The sequence below is a fragment of the Cervus canadensis genome, chromosome 1, assembly GCF_019320065.1.
Source record: "Cervus canadensis isolate Bull #8, Minnesota chromosome 1, ASM1932006v1, whole genome shotgun sequence".
Lineage (NCBI taxonomy): Eukaryota > Metazoa > Chordata > Mammalia > Artiodactyla > Cervidae > Cervus > Cervus canadensis.
Window position 1 is genome coordinate 91329257 of NC_057386.1, and position 17778 is coordinate 91347034.

The 17778-nt window shown below is 37.6% G+C and overlaps 1 long non-coding RNA gene across 3 annotated transcripts in view; it reads right to left on the reverse strand.

Annotated features, from left to right (window-relative positions):
* The window catches only part of LOC122453035, a 283162-nt gene that overhangs the window by 124872 nt on the left and 140512 nt on the right, over nt 1-17778 (reverse strand). The window contains exon 1 of one of the 3 annotated variants that reach the window (XR_006272921.1): nt 17544-17670. The exons of the other annotated variants lie outside the window; for them this stretch is intronic. This is a non-coding gene — a long non-coding RNA (uncharacterized LOC122453035). Of the gene's footprint in view, nt 1-17543; nt 17671-17778 lie in introns of those variants that run through there. 3 annotated transcript variants of the gene reach the window in all.

Consider the following 17778-nt stretch of genomic DNA (forward strand, 5'->3'; position numbering starts at 1 on the left):
GAATTTGATGTGTGAATATTTTCTTAAGGATTTTTATGAAGGAGATTGGTCTATGATTTTCTTTTCTTGTGGTGTCTTTGTCTGATATCACAATTGTGCTGTCATCATAAAACAAGTAGGGAAGTGTGCTTCGTCTATTTTGGGGGAAAATTGTATAAGATTGATACTATGTGTTCCTTAAATTTGAGAGAACTCACCGTTAAAACCATCAAGGCTTAGTATTATCTTCATGTGGAAGTTTCTGGTATATGATTCAATTTTTCTGATGGATATAAGGCATTTATATTTTCTGTTTCACCTGGTATCAGATTTGGTAAGTTGTATGTTTTTAATGAATTTGTCAACTTTATCTACCATGCCAGATTCATTCACAAAAAGTTTTCCATAGTATCTAAAATCCTTTTGATTTCTGTAGGATCTGAAGTAATATACTAGCAAGAGTGATAAAGATACAAAGAGAGAAATCCTTCCAATGAACATTCAGGGATGATTGCCTTTAGGATTGACTGGTTAGATCTCCTTGCAATCCAAGGGACTTTCAAGGTCTTCTCCACAGTTTGAAAGCATTAGTTCTTCAGCACTCAGCCTTCTTTATGGCCCAACTCTCACATCATACGTGGCTACTGGAAAACCACAGCTTTGACTCGACAGCTATTTGTCAGCAAAGTGATGTCTCTGCTTTTTAATACACTATCTAGCTTTGTCCATAGCTTTTCTTCCAAGGAGCAAGTGTCTTTTAATTTCATGGCTTTCAGTAACAGTCCACAGTGATTTTGGAGCCCAGGATAATAAAGTATGTCACTGTTTCTATTTTTCCCCATCTATTTGACATGAAGTAATGGGACTAGATTCCATGATCTTAGTTTTTTGAACGCTGAGTTTTAAGCCAGCTTTTTCACTCTCCTCTTTCACTTTCATCAAGAGGCTCTTTAGTTCTTCTTTGCTTTCTGCCATTAAAATGGTATCATCTGCATGGAGATTATTCATACTTCTCCTGACAGTCTTGATTCCAGCTTGAGCTTCACCCAGCCTGGCATGATGTACTCTGCATATAAGTTAAATAAGCAGAGTGACAATACACAGCCTTGACATACTCCTTTCCCAAATTTGAACCAGTTTGTTCCATGTCCGGTTCTAACTGTTGCTTCTTGACCTGTATACAGATGTCTCAGGAGGCAAGTAAGGTGGTCTGGTATTCCCACCTCTTTAAGAATTTCCCACAGTTAGTTGTGATCCACACAGTCAAAGGCTTGGACTGAGTTATAACACCATCTTTACTGGTTCTTTGATTTATAATAACAGATTGTAGGATTTCTTGGTCTCCATTACTATCCATGAGAGTCAATTCCTATAATAAATCTCCATATATACATATTGCCAACAAATGTCAGTCTAGTCAGAGCTATGGTTTTTCCAGTAGTCTTGTATGGATGTGAGAGTTGGACTATAAAGAAAGCTGAGCACCAAAGAATTGATGCTTTTGAACTGTGGTGTTGGAGAAGACTCTTGAGAGTTCCTTGGATTGTAAGAAGATCCAACCAGTCCATCCTAAAGGAAATCATTCCTAAATATTCATTGGAAAGACTGATGCTGAAGCTGAAACTCCAATACTTTGGCCACCTGATGTGAAGAACTGACTCATTGGAAAAGACCCTGATTCCGGGAAAGATTGAAGGCAGGAGGGGAAGGGGACGACAGAGGATGAGCTGGTTGGATGGCATCACCGACTCAATGGACATGAGTTTGTGTAAGCTCCAGGAGTTGGTGATGGACTGGGAAGCTTGGCATGCTGCAGTCCATGGGGTCACAGAGAGTCGGATATGACTAAGCAACTGGACTGAACTGAGTATAAAACATATGTGCTTCCCTGGTGGCTCAGATGGTAAACAATCCACCTGCAATGAGGGAGACCTGTGTTTGATCCCTGGGTTGGGGAGATCCTCTGAGGAAGGGAACGGCTACCCACTCCAGGTATTCTTGCCTGGAAAATTCCCTGGACAGAGGAGCCTGGCAGGCTAAAGCCCATGGGGTCACAGAGTTGGACACAACTGAGCAAATTTCACTATACTCTACTATGTTCTGTGTAATATACATATATATTCTATTGGTTTTGTTTCTCTGGAGAACACTACTAATAAAATAGTATTAATTACTTTATTTCTTTTCTTACTCTGATTATTTTTGGTTACTTTTTATAACTACCGGGATAAATGTGATAAAATTTCCAAGTATGTTTGTGGTTTTTGCCTATATTTCTCTTTTTATCAATAGTTGCTTCATTTTTGTCAAAACTGTTTTAAAACACATACACATTGAAATTCTTTCTGATGTATTCACCCTTGTTATATAGCAATTCAGGTCTATTATGAATAGTATGTCTATGATATATAGTTTTTCATCCTTTGTAATTTTTAGCTCTTTGTGCCTTTATAATTAAAATACATCTTTTTAGGGACAGCATATAGTTGTGTCTTGCTGCTTTATACAGATCAATAATGCTTGCTTTTTAATTGTAAAACATAGTCCGTTTACATTTAATGTAACTATTGATATACTTAGACCTAAGTATGCCACTTTGTGTCTATTTTTTCCCTCAAATGATTTCGTTGTTGTTATTGTTGCTTTTCCTTATCCATTTCTTCTTTCCTGCCTTATTTTCAGTTAATCAATTGCTAGTATTCCATTTTTATTTCTTTTTAGTGTATCTCCTTGCAATTTTTTAAAAGAATTATACTGTATATCTTTAAGTTATTGCAAACTCTGTGGAGTCAGTATTGAACCGCTTCATATAAAGTATACAGGAGCCTTGTAAGAATCCAATTCAACACCCCATATTCTCTGTGCTTTTTGGGTATATATGCAAATATCTATATCTATATCCATCCATCTGTATACATACAGGTAGATCTACATGTCCAAAATAAATTAAATTTTTGTTTTATATGGTCTTTATACATCTTTTAAAGCAGCCGTACTCCATCAAAGACAATTTTGACTCCCCAGAGACATTTAGCAATATCTAGAGATATTTTTTATTTTCACAACTGTGAGAGGAGTGCTGCTGAAAACTAGTGGATAGAGGCCAAAGATGCTACTGAAAATCTTACACTGTTCAGAACAGTCCCCACACACAACTAATTATCCATTGCAAAATATCTATAAGCCTATGGCAATGAAGTTTAAACATATAGAGCTCACTTTGATTACTTACATTTCCAGCTAATTAAGGACATTCCTTTACCATACTCAGAGTTCCTCCAAACATAACATTTATATTCAAACTTAAAGCGTTAAACTCCCTAAGCTCATACAAGGCATTTATTAGCTGATGATCAATCACTGAGTTTGCTGAGTGATTTAAATTTTATGTTGTGTGGTTCCACATAAGGAATTTAAAGGCAACTGGAAAGAAGCCAGAGTTCCAAATAAGGAATTCTCCAATACCAACTGTCTTCTTTTTCTTCTTTCTCTCTTGGTATGAAAATATCATCCAAGTAATTGTTTTAAGGTTTATCTTTGCTTAGGAAGAATAGACACACAAATCTAGCAAATTATGTTTGCCTTTTAAATAAACCCTGATAATCTAAACATTTTTGCAAAAAAAATTATTACACATTTCTTCAAGTACAGTGTGTGCTTTTCTTTTTCAAATTATCACCATCAGCTTTATCAGACACACTGATTAAAAATGATAATGAAGTTGAGAAAAGGGCACAGAATTTCAAATTAGATCTGGATGTGAATCTCTGGATCTAAATTCAGAATGCTTGTCCTCTCAGCTCTCTTCTAAGCATTATATTACCATTTTTTTAATCTGTAAAATGGAAATAATGCCTATCTCATAAGGTAGTTAAGAAACACTCTATATGTAGTCTAGCACAGAAGAAGAATTTAGCCAGTCCAAGACTTTGTTCTAGCTTGGGAATCCAGCCTATTGGCCCTGTGACTTGGGTCCTGTGTGTGAAGGATGTATCCCTGGTAAACTGAAGTCTGTGCTGAGCTATCTATTACAAGCAATTGAACCTGTGCCTCCAGAGACACAGATCAGCACTAATGAGATAAGGTCCAGATGCACTCTGTCACAGATCACTCATTTCAATTAAACCTACAGTGAGCAAGGGTGATGGTGAAGGGTGGTCACTGCATCTTTCCCATCTTCCCCGGGAAATGGATTTTGAGTTCATTCTTGGAAGAGTTTGGATAAACTGTAACCTACAGCAAGTCAACTCCTTGTCCAGATTTCACCAAGTTCTATAGCTCACCAGGATTTCCCTGGTGGCTCAGAGGGTAAAGCGTCTGCCTGCAATGCAGGAGACCCAGGTTTGATCTCTCGGTTGGGAAGATTCCCTGGAGAAGGAAATGGCAACCCACTCCAGCATTCTTGCCTGGAGAATCCCACGGACGGAGGAGCCTGGTAGGCTCCAGTCCACGGGGTCACAAAGAGTCAGACACGACTGAGCGACTACAGTTCACAGACCTTTTAAATTGCCCAAGGAAGGCTTGGATTACTGGGTATTCAGAAATCCATACAGGAACAAAGACTGTAGGTCCAAGTAGTCAGCTCTTCATTTTACAGGGCAGCCTCAAAACTGGCAACAGTACTAAAGTCACTTTCATACCAGCTCCAAAGGTTGACTAGAGGGGGCCTTCTCCAGTCCTGGGAGAACCATCAGATTGAAAAACACTTGCTCACACAAGCACATGGGCTCAAACAAATGGCATATCTTCTACCTCGTCTGTTGACTGCCACAGCTGCTGTCCCGACAGGGCATTCAATCACGCAAATGTCTTCTGTTTGAAGGCTGTTTCCACCTCCAGTCAGGCAGGTTGTTTTTAGCACATCTGACAAAATAGGCCAGATCTGCACAGCAACCTTTGAGAGGAAGTGCAACAAAAGACATCCAGCTGTACCGAATTAAAAGGTCTTCATTCATCACCTCCCATCAGTCAAAAAGCAAAAGGAGGCTGACGTTATTTGTAAGAAATTTAAGGGTGTTATTATTCACCTGTAATTAAAAAGAATGGTTTGATTTGGCTTACAGCCTGGAGGAGAATGAATGCTTTTATTTTGCCAGGTTATGAATTTTTCCAAGTAGTGAATAGGCTCTGAGAATGAGGCAATGAAATGGAGGAACTTCATAAAGTAGAATTTCCCTCAACCTGTATTCACTTGCTCTTTTTAAAATTCAGTGTTTCTTTACCTTTGCTCTTCTGATTTGGAGAATTGCTCCCAGAGAAGAGAAATCAAGTGTGTTTCAAGTCCCTCAACATCAGAAATTCCATGTAAAAGGTTTTAGATGTCTCAAGAAGACCCAATCTGAGGAAATTTATTACAGATGCACGAAACTGTTTTTCTCAGATATAGTGTATACTCAGACAGAGGAGAGAAATAAAGATTTCTGTGTTATATCATGAAAAATATATACATTCTAAGAAAGCTAGAGATAGTCTTTTAATATTTTTATGCATCCAGAATTCTGGAGGATGGATGCAAGGATTTGCCAAGAGATTTTTAAAATAAATGCTTCTTCAATCATGCTTGTTATGCATGGAAGTGTTTAAGGCAACTTGAAAACACATTAAAACACAGTGTTAATATTAATTGAATGAGAAGAAGGAAATGCAAAGTAGAAAATCAAAGATGAAGCTGGGATTGAAGTACATATGTCAAATAAATGTGTGTCAAGTCCTCATGTAAACCACACACATAGATCTGACTCTCCTAACAGCCAGTGCCAAGAAGGCTCTGAGATTAATTACATGATTTGTCATGTGGACCAAAATTAAAACAGGAGAGGCACAACTATTTCTCAGGGCTTCCCCAGTGGCTCAGACAGTAAAGAATCTGCCTGCAGCACAGGAGACCTGGGTTCAATCCCTGGGTCAGGAAGATCCCCCAGAGAAGGGAATGGCAACCTCCCCCCACACACACTCCAGTATTCTTGCCTGGAGAATTCCATGGACAGAGGAACCTTGAGTATGCTAATTAGCAAGGTGTGATAGGCCTTGTGGGTAGGGGTAATAGTTCCCCAAATTGTATATTGGGAAAGTTAAAATGTTTCAGTAGCAATTACAATTTTTTTGACTTTTCAGAGTGTCCATATGTTTTTATTTGGGTATCAAAGAGGCTGAAAACAAAATTTTCTTTAGGATCACCAAAGTAGCTGTGGGAAGTAAACAGAATAGGTGGCCCAAAGGCAGGTCGTGGCCAGCAGGAGCTGCACGAGCACCTAAGGACAGTGTCAGGCACGGGAGTGGGAGTCCAGGGATTTGGGGGTTGACTACAGTATTCCCCATCCCAGTAAGCAGTGTACACTGAAGCGGAAGAAGGGGAAGCTTGGGGCCACTGAAACTGAAGCTGCTTGGATGCCCTATATACTATTTGGTATTTTGAAAACACTTTACACTTGCCAGTAAGTAAATCCAGATGGGATTCAAATAAATTTAGCCAGTATTATTATCCTGGCTTGCTGATGCAGAGAGTCAGGTCTGATTGATTTGCCCAAAAACTCTCAATTCCTCCCGAGCCACCATACAGCTTTTTACCACTTCCTGTGTATGCAGTGGGCCAAAGAGAGTCCTGGAAGAAAACAGAGACTCAGATTTCCTGTTCTTGGCTCAACCCAGCAAGTCACAGAAGCTTCTAAACAAAGGAAAAATGTCTATCCTTATAACTTGGCTGCTTCCTTTGTTAGTGATTTCTTACAAAGCTGCCCATGGCCAGTTTTTTCAGACCTACTGCCTAATTGCTATTAGGCCATTTTTATTAGCCTCAGGTTGTTTTCCTGAACTGTTATGGAAAGCAACTATTCCCAACTTATTCATAAGAAAGAGTTGTGTAAGAATCTGGACCCCAGAATAGAACATACATAAAGTTTGCATAGGTATATTTTCATTTCTAAGCAAAACCAAAATTGTTAAAATTTTCTGCAATATGTACATTTACATTTATTCACTGAAGTAAGTTTCCGAACTTTCCTGATGGGGAAAATCACCTCATTTGGGTTGTTTGCTTAAAAACCAGATCCCCAGCCCTATTCAAACTTGCTGAATAAAAATCTTTCAAAAGGGTCTAGGCTGTGTCTGGGAAACTATAGCATCAAAGACTCTGGAACCTCATGAAGCCTCAATTCAGATCTCACTTCTGCTTCTTAAAAGTTGTATGACATTGGGAAAGTAGCTTACCCTCTCTGTTCCTCTATTTCTTCATAGAGAAATGTGAAGTGAGGGAGAAGTACCCAGCAAAAGAAATCTACGAGGAACTGTGGATAGTTTTTGGATCAGTATTTCTGGAAAAAAAAAAAAAGGGCGGGGGGCGGAGTGGGTGGTGTTAAGAAAAATCTCCTACCTTCTGATTAGAATCATTCCAGTCCAAGAATGAGACTGTAATTTTCAGAAGAAAAGTGAATTTTCCGAGTGCTTTTAGATATCTAGAAGGAAGTGATTATCAATCCCAATCATACCAAAGTTGAGTACAATTTAGAAAATACAAAATAAATTAACCACTTTAGCCTATCCCTGCTTCTAAATATTTCCAATTTTAAATCCAGGCATTAACTTAACCATGGTGGGACTTAATGAAATGTTTCAAGTAGCTCATTTTTAAATAGCCCGCCAAATTAAAGAAAAGACATAATTTGTTTCGTATGAAAAGAATCTTCTACTCAAATGAACTGCAACATGATCTCAAGCTAAACCCTTTACAGAAATGACATGTTCAAGAAGACAGACAGATCTTGATCTTGAGTAACAGTGGAAACAGTGGGAAAATATATCAAAATGAGTCATAGAGCCAAGATACATAAATAATGACTGCATTTCTTCACACTTCACTGGAGCTGGTTGTTGACAAGCTAGATGGCACAGGTCATTAGTGCCTTTTGGCTTTGGGTCCCTACTAACAAAACTCAGGACTAGAAACTCTGGACTGGAAGAGCACCATTATTGTTAGTGCCCCTCAAAGCCGAATACACTAACAGGCCCTCCTGGTAGCTGGGGAACAATGCCCTAAAATTCTTTTGTTATTCTGCAATGCCTCAAAATTCATTAAATCTTGTCCTCTTTTACCCAAAGGCACTTTGGGAACTTAATTAAGTTATTGTTTGCAGACATGGGATAAATTCAGTCACATCACAAAAGAAAGAATTCAGTTCCAAATGTTAATGCACACCTCCCTCTAAACTGTAAATCTAGATTCTGGAAACAGCAATGTAATTGTGGCTCTCTTTCTGGATAAAAGGGCCAAAAATAATATTTTAGAAAATACAGGAAGCTGTAAGCTGTTGATCTTGTTATGCAACTTCTTTACCCAATTCTGATTTTTCTTTAATGTGTGAAAATAGTTGATGGTTTCACATATTGACAGAATATAAGGCATTTTAGGTAAAAGAAAATTGAACAATGAAGGGAAAACTCTACATCGGGATCCCCACTAATACATGTCCTACAGGAGCCCCAGGGGTCAGTGGAGATTCTGCCACTAGGAAGCTCTAAAATGGATTGAATCTCTAAATCATGATAAAGGGTCCTCTTCTTTTTAGCCTATCCCTTCTCCAGCAGATCTTCCTGACCCAGGAATCGAACCAAGGTCTCCTGCATCGCAGGCGAATTCTTTACGAATTGGGCTATGAGGGAAGCCCCAAAAGGTGAAAGTCGCTCAGTCCCACTCTTTGCAACCACATGGACTATACAGTCCATGGAAATCTCCAGGCCAGAATACTGGAGTGGGCAGCCTTTTCCTACTCCAGGGGATCTTCCCAACCCAGGGATCGAACCCAGGTCTCCTGCATTGCGGGCGGATTCTTTACCAGCTGAGCCACTAGGGAAACCCAAGAATACTGGAGTGGGTAGCCTGTCCCTTCTCCAGCGGATCTTCCTGACCAGTTGAACCAGGGTCTCCTACATTCCAAGTGGATTATTTACCATCTAAGCAATCGGGGAAGCCCGGTAATGAAACGTATTTTTCTTATTTGAGAGAAGTCAATATTTGGGTCTTGAAAAATCTCCCAAAGTGCTTAGAGCTTATGTAAGTAACAATCCAGAGCAAGGCAGGAAGACGGAGTAGGGAGTGATTCTTCCGTACAGGTCTCCTGAATTCCCAGGTTACTCTTTCCCTGTTCCCTCTCTTGGCTGCAAAGGCAAGTCAGAATAGCAGCAAACAGCACATTCCTGTCTAGAGCTGGCACTAACAGTGTCCCGCCTATGTGATTGAAAACAATAAACACAATAACCAGTGGCTCCACCCCCAAATGCCTGTGCATGAAAACTGTCTTTATATAAGCCATGCCTTTTCATGGATAGTCTCACACACAACATTTAAAACCAAGTTTAAATCCTGGTTAAGGGCTCTATGGTCCTTGCATATTTTCACAACCTATTCCAGTCTGCTCAGCTCATGTTTTGTGTGCTGAAACACTTAAAACGCACCTATGTTTGCAAAGTCTTAAGCTTTCTCTAACACCTGCTTCTTCACTTAAGCCCCACCACCTCTGTAGACAATAAGGCAAAATTTGCCTCTAAAAAAGTGTCACTTAACCATAAGCTTACCATAAGGGAAGGCAGGCATGCTGCAGTCTACAGAGTCGCAAAGAATCAGACATGACTTAGAAATTGAACAACAACTGTAAGCTGCAATGATCTCTCAGGGGAAAATCTTATAAGGTTTATGCCTAAATCCTAAAATCACCTGAAAACCCAGCCACACTCCACTGTTTATACCATAGGAGGCTGTCCAGTGTTCTCACCTGGGAAATCCCAGTGGACAGAGGAGCCAGAGGAGGGCTACAGTCTGTGGGGTCACAATACATACAGCTTAGCAACTGAACAACACCAGCAACAGGGGCTGTCCACATGAAAGGCACACAGTCTCCTACCAGAACCCAAAGCTCGAAGCCCTGACCCTTCCCTGGGCCTCTTCGTAAGTCATCCGAAAATAACATACCCTGGCTTCTGCTTCATGAAGTTCCTAATGAATGAAGCAGATAGGCCAAGATGGAGGTGAAGGCGGCCTGACAAAGAGCCTCCTTCTCACCCACTCAGTTTCTGCACCAATCATGAGATAAGCCAAAATAGCCTGCTGATGAAGACCCACGCTCTCCTCTTACACGTGTTAAGCTGGAGGAGGTCAGTTGGTGAGCCAACTTGACTGCTTTGGTCTTGGAAAACTTACCCAAAGGAGATTTTGAAATTGACAGAACAAACAAACTTACCCAGGTCATTGCCTCTCTCAGAATCTGGTGGGGTGAGAAGGAGAAATAAGATATTGAGCCCCTATTTGCAAGAATTTCGTAATCAACCCTGTGGAACCAAGAAGCAGTATACCAATAGCAGATGCCTGATAATCGGGCAGTCCCTTTTACTTCTCTGGGAGAAGCAAGGAGTGTTACACTAATGAATGTTCCTCCAAATGGATAAAAGCATTGGGCATCAGAGTTTAGTATCTCTACCCAAACACTCAGGACACAGAAAAAAAGTGTTTGTTTCTTTGCTTTTGATTAATTAGAGAATTCTTTCTGTAATCTATTATATTTTTTCTCTTTCCAGAGCTCGTAAGAAGCTTAAAGTGCTGTGAAGTTGGTCAATTATAAGAATTTCCTCTGCTATAACTATTTGTACTTAAGTATAGCTAACACACACACAAAAAAACAAATCCAGAATCATCCCTTTGTTTTATAAAATGTAAATCTTCTATATTTCAAGGAATCATGAGACTTGTTCTACTCTGAGTCATCAGTCAAATGTGATTTACCATGATGGCTCAATACAGGACAAGTCTTCAAGGGTATCGGTATTTTGTCAATACATTACAAAAATACTATTGATAAGTCCTAAGAATAAATAGGTGCATGTGTTTTTTTGAAATTTAGACTTTGGATTGTCATTAATCAGGGCTACAGATGAAAAGAAAGTAGGAAGGGATGATCAATAGCCGTGCATTAGAAAAGTTATATCAGTTTCAAAAGTGTTTTCTGATGTGAAATATCAGCAGAGCTCCTTTGGAGATGAGAAGCAAAACCCTGGTGAATTAAAGATATAAAACCCCTCTTTCATTGCAGGTCAGAGTTTTTACACAGCAGTAAGCTCATTCCTTTCTGAGAGTGACTCAAAATTACTTGGCTAAAATCAGTGATGAAAATAGAGGGAATGAGAAGGAAAAGGTCTTAAAATAAGTATATTTTATTTAAGCCCTTTGTGTTGGTCAAATGTCAGTGTGTATAGTAATATTTAGTCTTTCCAAGATTCTTCACAGTTTGATCCACTGACACCATGGCTTTCTTAATTTCCTGACCAACGGCATTGTATGGGATTGCTCTGCACGGCCAACAGCTGGTATCTTTAACCCAGCAGATGTTTTTGTGTCTCAGCTGTATTCATCATACAGACAGAGTCCAGGATTTTGTTTTCCTTTACACCCGTCTCCCACATGCAGAAACTTCCTTCGGAAGACAAAGGGAGTGTGCATAAAAACACACCACAGGGTGTGGATGGGTTTAATAAACCCAGTCTCCGGTGTATAAAGAGCATAACTCTTTCCTAGTAGAGCAGGATTGCACAACATCCATTGAAGTAATTTGAAATGGTTCCTATAAGACCAAAACCCACAGCCAACGAAATCACATAATCATAGAATATTGAACTTGGATGGGACCAGTACAGTGTGTGTCAAACCTGAGTAATATATGGGGACTTTTAAAGGAAAAAGTGATTTAAGTTCACACCCCACCACCCCCCATGTTGATTTAAACTATTTTTGTTATAATGGAACTTAAATATGTGCATAAATAATAATCTACCATAAAGCAAAGTAAAAACTTTGCATGCCTCTAGTTTCTTCAACTCCAGACTAGACAGAGAATATAGTGTCACTTACTATAAGTTGTAATGATCTTTCAAAGTGAGAACCATGCCAAAGTGTCAGCATTCCTGGGTGTGATTCCACTTCCAATACTCACTGGCTGTGTCACTTCAGATGTGCTACTTAGCCAACATGTGCTTCATCTGTAATAGTGGAATCGAGCTTACAGGTTGTGAAACTTAATATATATATTAAGTATATATAAATATATTTATATATCATTCAGTAAATGAAAACTATTGTTGCCATCGGTATTTTTTTTCAAAACCACATAATTCCCAAAATTCAAACTTTATTTAATATGATGCATAATGTGAAGTTTTTAATGAAAGTATCTATATGGAAGATGGTTTCACAGACCATTTCTCATTGGAATGTAATTGCTTTACAATGTGTTGTTGGTTTCTGCTATACATTTTTTAATCGGCAGAGGCCATGTTTAACCAGAACGACCTTAAGAACATCAAGAATGTATTCTTGTGTTCAGAATAACCAGACCCCATATATAATCCAAACTTTGCCAGTTAGCAAATTTAAGGCCAGTTTTAATAAATAAGACTCTAGAGGTGTCTTGTCACTTGAAGGTAAGTTAAGCTCCGTCACACTGATATCTACATTAAATGCATAGTTTGGTTTAACCATTTCTGGAGTGAGGAGGTGAATTATATACTTTAGGTGTAGTATTACCTTTAGAGCCAAAGAAAATTTTAAAAACCTTTGATGGATTTTTCAATTAGACTTTTAAAAATTGAAGTATAGTTAATTTTTCAATGTCTTGTTAGTCAGAGTGTACAGTAGGAATTGTACTGAATCACTGAATCAGGAATCACTGAAGTGATTCAGTTAGGAATACACTATGTATATATTCTTAATACTATGAGTTATCAACAAGGTTATTATTGCAGATCTTAAAAAATAACAAAGAAATTAAGGCATATCTGATACCCAGATTCCTTTCCAAAGTTTTTTTTTTTTTTGACAAAGGGCTGAAAAATATACATATCACTAAAAAGAAATGGCAATTTGATAACTTATTAATGTGCCCCAAAATAATCAGGTTGGCTTTCTATGGTAATGAAGAAAACTTTCCTACCTCATACAAAAGTGGTAACTTCTTTTAAAATAAATACTCATATTGATATGTAATATTTTCTCCTGCTATATCTTGTTGTATATGAAAATAAACCATTCACTTATCTCAGACAAAACAGCTAACCAATATGATCCCAAATCTGCTCTGCTTCCTGTGGGATCTGAAAGTAATTTGAACGCTAAAATGAGCATAAAGACTTTTCTTACATGTAGATACAGGAAGCATCCCTAACATTTTCAGAAGTTCTAATCATGTCAAGCAGTTGTATTTCACTGTTCATTTATAAATAGATGTTTTAATTAACAACAATATGAATCAAGGATTCCCACATCAAATGTTTCCAACAGTAAAATTCCAAGTTGCTTGGACATATATTATTTACATTGAAGGCATTTTCCATATTTCCAATCATTGATATTTACATCTGATTTTTTTTGATGCTCTCTAGGCTTATGCTTTTGACTTCCCTGATGGCTTGCTGGTAAAGAACTCACCTGCCGATGCAGGAGACATGAGTTCAATCTCTGGGTCAGGAAGATCAACTGGAGAAGGAAATGGTAACCCACTCCAGTATTCTTGTCTGGGAAATACCCATGAACAGAGGAGCCCAGAGTGTTAGTCCATGGAGTCATAAAGAATTGGGCGGGACTTAGCAACTAAATGACTTCCCTAGTGGCTCAGACGATAAAGCGTCTGCCGGCAATGCAGGAGACCTGGGTTCGATCCCTGGGTTGGGAAGATCCCCTGGAGAAGGAAATGGCAACCCACACCAGTATTCTTGCCTGGAGAATCCCATGGACGGAGGAGCCCGGTAGGCTACAGTCCACGGGGTCACAAAGAGTTGGACACGACTGAACGACTTCACTTCACTTTCACTTCACTTAGCAACTAAACAACAATAAACATACTTTAGGAATCCTCATATAATATGTGTGCTCTGTCGTGTCCAACTCTTTGTGATCCTGTGGACCATAGCCCACCAGACTCTGTCCCTGGGATTCTCCAGCCAGGAATACTGGAGTGTTTAGCCATTCCCTTTTCCAAGGGATCTTCCAGACCCAGGGATCGAACCAGGGTCTCCTGCATTCTTGGCAGATTCTTTACTGTCTGAGCCACTCTCAAATTCATCCATCTCTTTATTCAGGAAGATTCCTCAGAATAAACTACCATCATCTCCCATGGGACTGCTATGGCAGCTTTCTAACTAGACTCCCTTTAAGTTTGCTTCCTACCTTTCAAGAATGCAGCCAAGCAACTTATTTTAATGCATAGATATTACGAATAAGTCTTTGAAAAGGTTTCGATTATGTAAGGTTAAAAATCCAAGTCCTTACTACGGGTTACTGTAAGACCTTCCAAGTTCTTTTTCTCACACCCCAAATATATGTGGCCTCCCTAAGAGTGAGCAAAAGCAGGTACAGTAACAGGAGAGTGGGTGACTGGAGACCTAGACTAGTCTGAAAAGTTCTCTCAAGAAAGGAAATCCACATTGAGGTTTGAAAGATCTGGAAGAGGTAATTGGAATGAGTTAAAAAGAGACGGTGAATATTAGCATCAGTTGCAATTTCACATTCATTTCTATGATGTTACCTTTTGAAGGCTGAGATCATATCTATCTTTTTCACTGTTAAATCCCTGGTACCTATCAAAGTGATTGGCAGGTGCTTTAGCCCCAGTAAGAAACTTTAAGACAACAATATTACCTTTTGAATAGCAAGTGTGTGTGTGTTAGTTGCTCAGGTATGTCCAACTCTGTGATCCCATGGACTGTAGCCCGCTAGGCTCCTCTGTACTTGGAATTCTCCAGGTAAGAATACTGGAGTGGGTTTCCATTCCCTTCTCCAGGGGATCTTCCAAAACTGGGATTGAACCCAGGTCTCCTGCACTGCAGGCAGATTCTTTACCATCTGAGCCACCAGGGAAACCCTTTGAATAGCTGTGCAAAGACTGAAATTTTAGATTTGCATGAACATCATGATATTTTAGAATCAAACTTCATTAAGTTTTGAAACCATTATGTTTAAGACGTAAGACGTGTTTCTGGGATTAATATAAGGAATGAGGGTTTGAGGACTAATTCAGTTATTACCCATGTGGTAAACATTTTCGGTCTCAGTTTCCTCATCAGTTGAGTGAGAAAAATCTGTGGATATGGCATGTAAATTTCTTTCCCGCTTTTAATATTATGTGGTGCTATAATTATGAAAATTAAAATAAGCAGAAAATCTTAGTATAGGAATAAGCTCCTGTCATGTGTGAATGCATTGTTCATTTATTGATATTAATTTGCTTTATATTTATAATGTGTCTTCAATTTAAGTAGCCAGAGGATATAATTATATGTAAAAATCAAATTGTTTAAAATGTTAAATGTAGAGACTTCTTTAAAAATGCAGACAAAATAAAAAATAAAGCATAGAATAAGCATATAATATGTAAACAATTGAATGAAATAAAATTAAATAGCAATCCTCTCATCACAGCTAGTAGACTAACTGTCCTAAATTTGTGAACTACTTAGATGTCTCATATTCAGAAACAGCCTGAATTGCCACAAATTTTAACACATGGGACCTGCTTATGAAGCATCTGGAAAATCCAAAAATCAAAACATGCATTTCAGCAGGACAATTTCAAAAGAGTATAACCCAGAGGCTATGTCCCCCAAGCTGAGTGTGGCAGGAAATAGTTGGGCCCCCACATGTCAAGGCAAAATTTCTGCAGCACTTCTCAATAGGACTTTTAAAAAGAGAAAAGCAAACAGGCAACGCAGCAGTAGGTAATTTTTTTTAATATATTTCAGATTTTACTCAAACAAAACAACATATGGGATTCTGAAGTAATTCTATAATGAATCAAATCAGAGATTTTGAACCTCTTGAAACCTAAAGTAATGGATTTTATTCTCATGATTTCGTGAGGCTTCTAGGGTAAGTTCTAGCTTATTGAGGAATATACCTGACCTATGTTACCAAAAAAGCATGGTTCAACTTCATCTATATTATGTGAACTTACTTTCTCAATCTGTCACATAAATGGGAAGGTGGTAGGAGAACAGACTCTAGAAGCTGTATGATGTTAATCCCTACACTCCCTCAGAAAAAAATGCATTCAATAATGCTGTATTTGATAGATGAAGTGTTAGGTATTTTGCAGAGCAGCCACTAAAGAATAAAAAGTTACAAATTCCAACTAGGGAATGGAAAAAAATACAGCAATAAGAAATAACACAATCACAAACGAAAACAGAAAAAATAAGAAAAAGCAATACACAACAGGTTGAACAAATAGCACAAGAAAGATGGTAAAATTTAACATTAGCAATTATATTAAATATAAATGAGCTATATGTGATAATTAAAGGGCAAAAATAAAATAAATTAAAAATGCAAAATCAAACTCTTTATTAAAGATGCATACTAAAAATAGAAATGAAGAAAGAATAAAAATTTAAAAACTGGAAACAGAATACTTTGTAAATATTAATCCTCCTTAAAAAATGACAGCTTATAGCAGAAAAAGAGATTTTGTGGCAAAAAATATTACTTTATTTCAACAGGGCCACTTCAAATGAGAAAATGTGTCTGTTACAGGTCACTAATAACTTACAATATTTTAAATTTTGCTGTATATAATAAAAAACTGATAAAACTAGAAAAATATATAAATTAAAATCAGAGTGGGAGGTTAACACAATTTTCTTTATAAGGATTATTAAAAAGAAAAAACAAGGATATAGAAAACTCAAATAGCTCAATTTAAAAATTTGATCTAAAAATTTTTGATATAGTAGATTTTTACAGACCACTCCATTCAGCAACCTTATACTGCATGTTCTTTTGCAATGTGCACACTTATAAAAACTGATCACATCCTAGACTAAAAGTATATTCAACAAATTTCAAATAACTTAAATCACATGTCACTTTCTATGACTAGAAATTAAAAATGAATGGAAAAAAAACAAAACAAAAAACCTAAATATGCCTAATGTTAGAAATTTAAAAACACATTTCCTTTTTAATGGACCCTAAAACTCATATTAAAATCAGAAATATTTTGTACAGAAATACAAGCCAACCTATGAATGCACCCAAAGCAAGACTTAAAGAAAAATCGATAGCATACTAGATGTTGTTTTTTTTTTTTTTTAAAGTAGAATAAAACTTAGTGAATATTCATCCATCTCAGGGCAGTAGGAAAAAGGCAGTATAACAAGTATAAATAAATAAGTAAATAAATGAATAAAAATGAAGTATAAACCAAAAGTTAAAGAAACAGAAAATAAGGATGCCCTAGAGAGGTTCAGCAAAGTCAAAAGTTGGCTTTTAAAAATAACATAGAATTAACTTCTGATAAGATTAATCAAGCAAAACAGAGAAGGCGCAAAACAATCAATATCAATAATACAAAAGTGAACACCATTATTATTGATATGCATATTAAAAAATGAGATGATATCATGAACAAATTCATGTTCAAAAAAAGTGGAACATTTCCACGAAATGATCCCTTTAAAAAAATAACGTATCAAACGGACTCATGAGGAAATAAAAAACAGAATGTCCATTAAAAAAACTGAATATAATCACAAACCTTCCCATAAATAAATCTCCAGGTCCAGCTGGCTTCAATAGCAAGTTTCACGAAACAAACAAGGATCAAGTAATTCCAGTGATACACAAATACTTCTCCAGAGAACAAAAACAGGAGGAATGCCCGCCAAGTTATTTTATGATAGAAAGTCTGGAAAGGAAGTTAGAAGATTACTAGACATTTCATTCAGGAATACTGCTGCAAAATACTAAACAAACAAAGTGGGGAAAAAAAG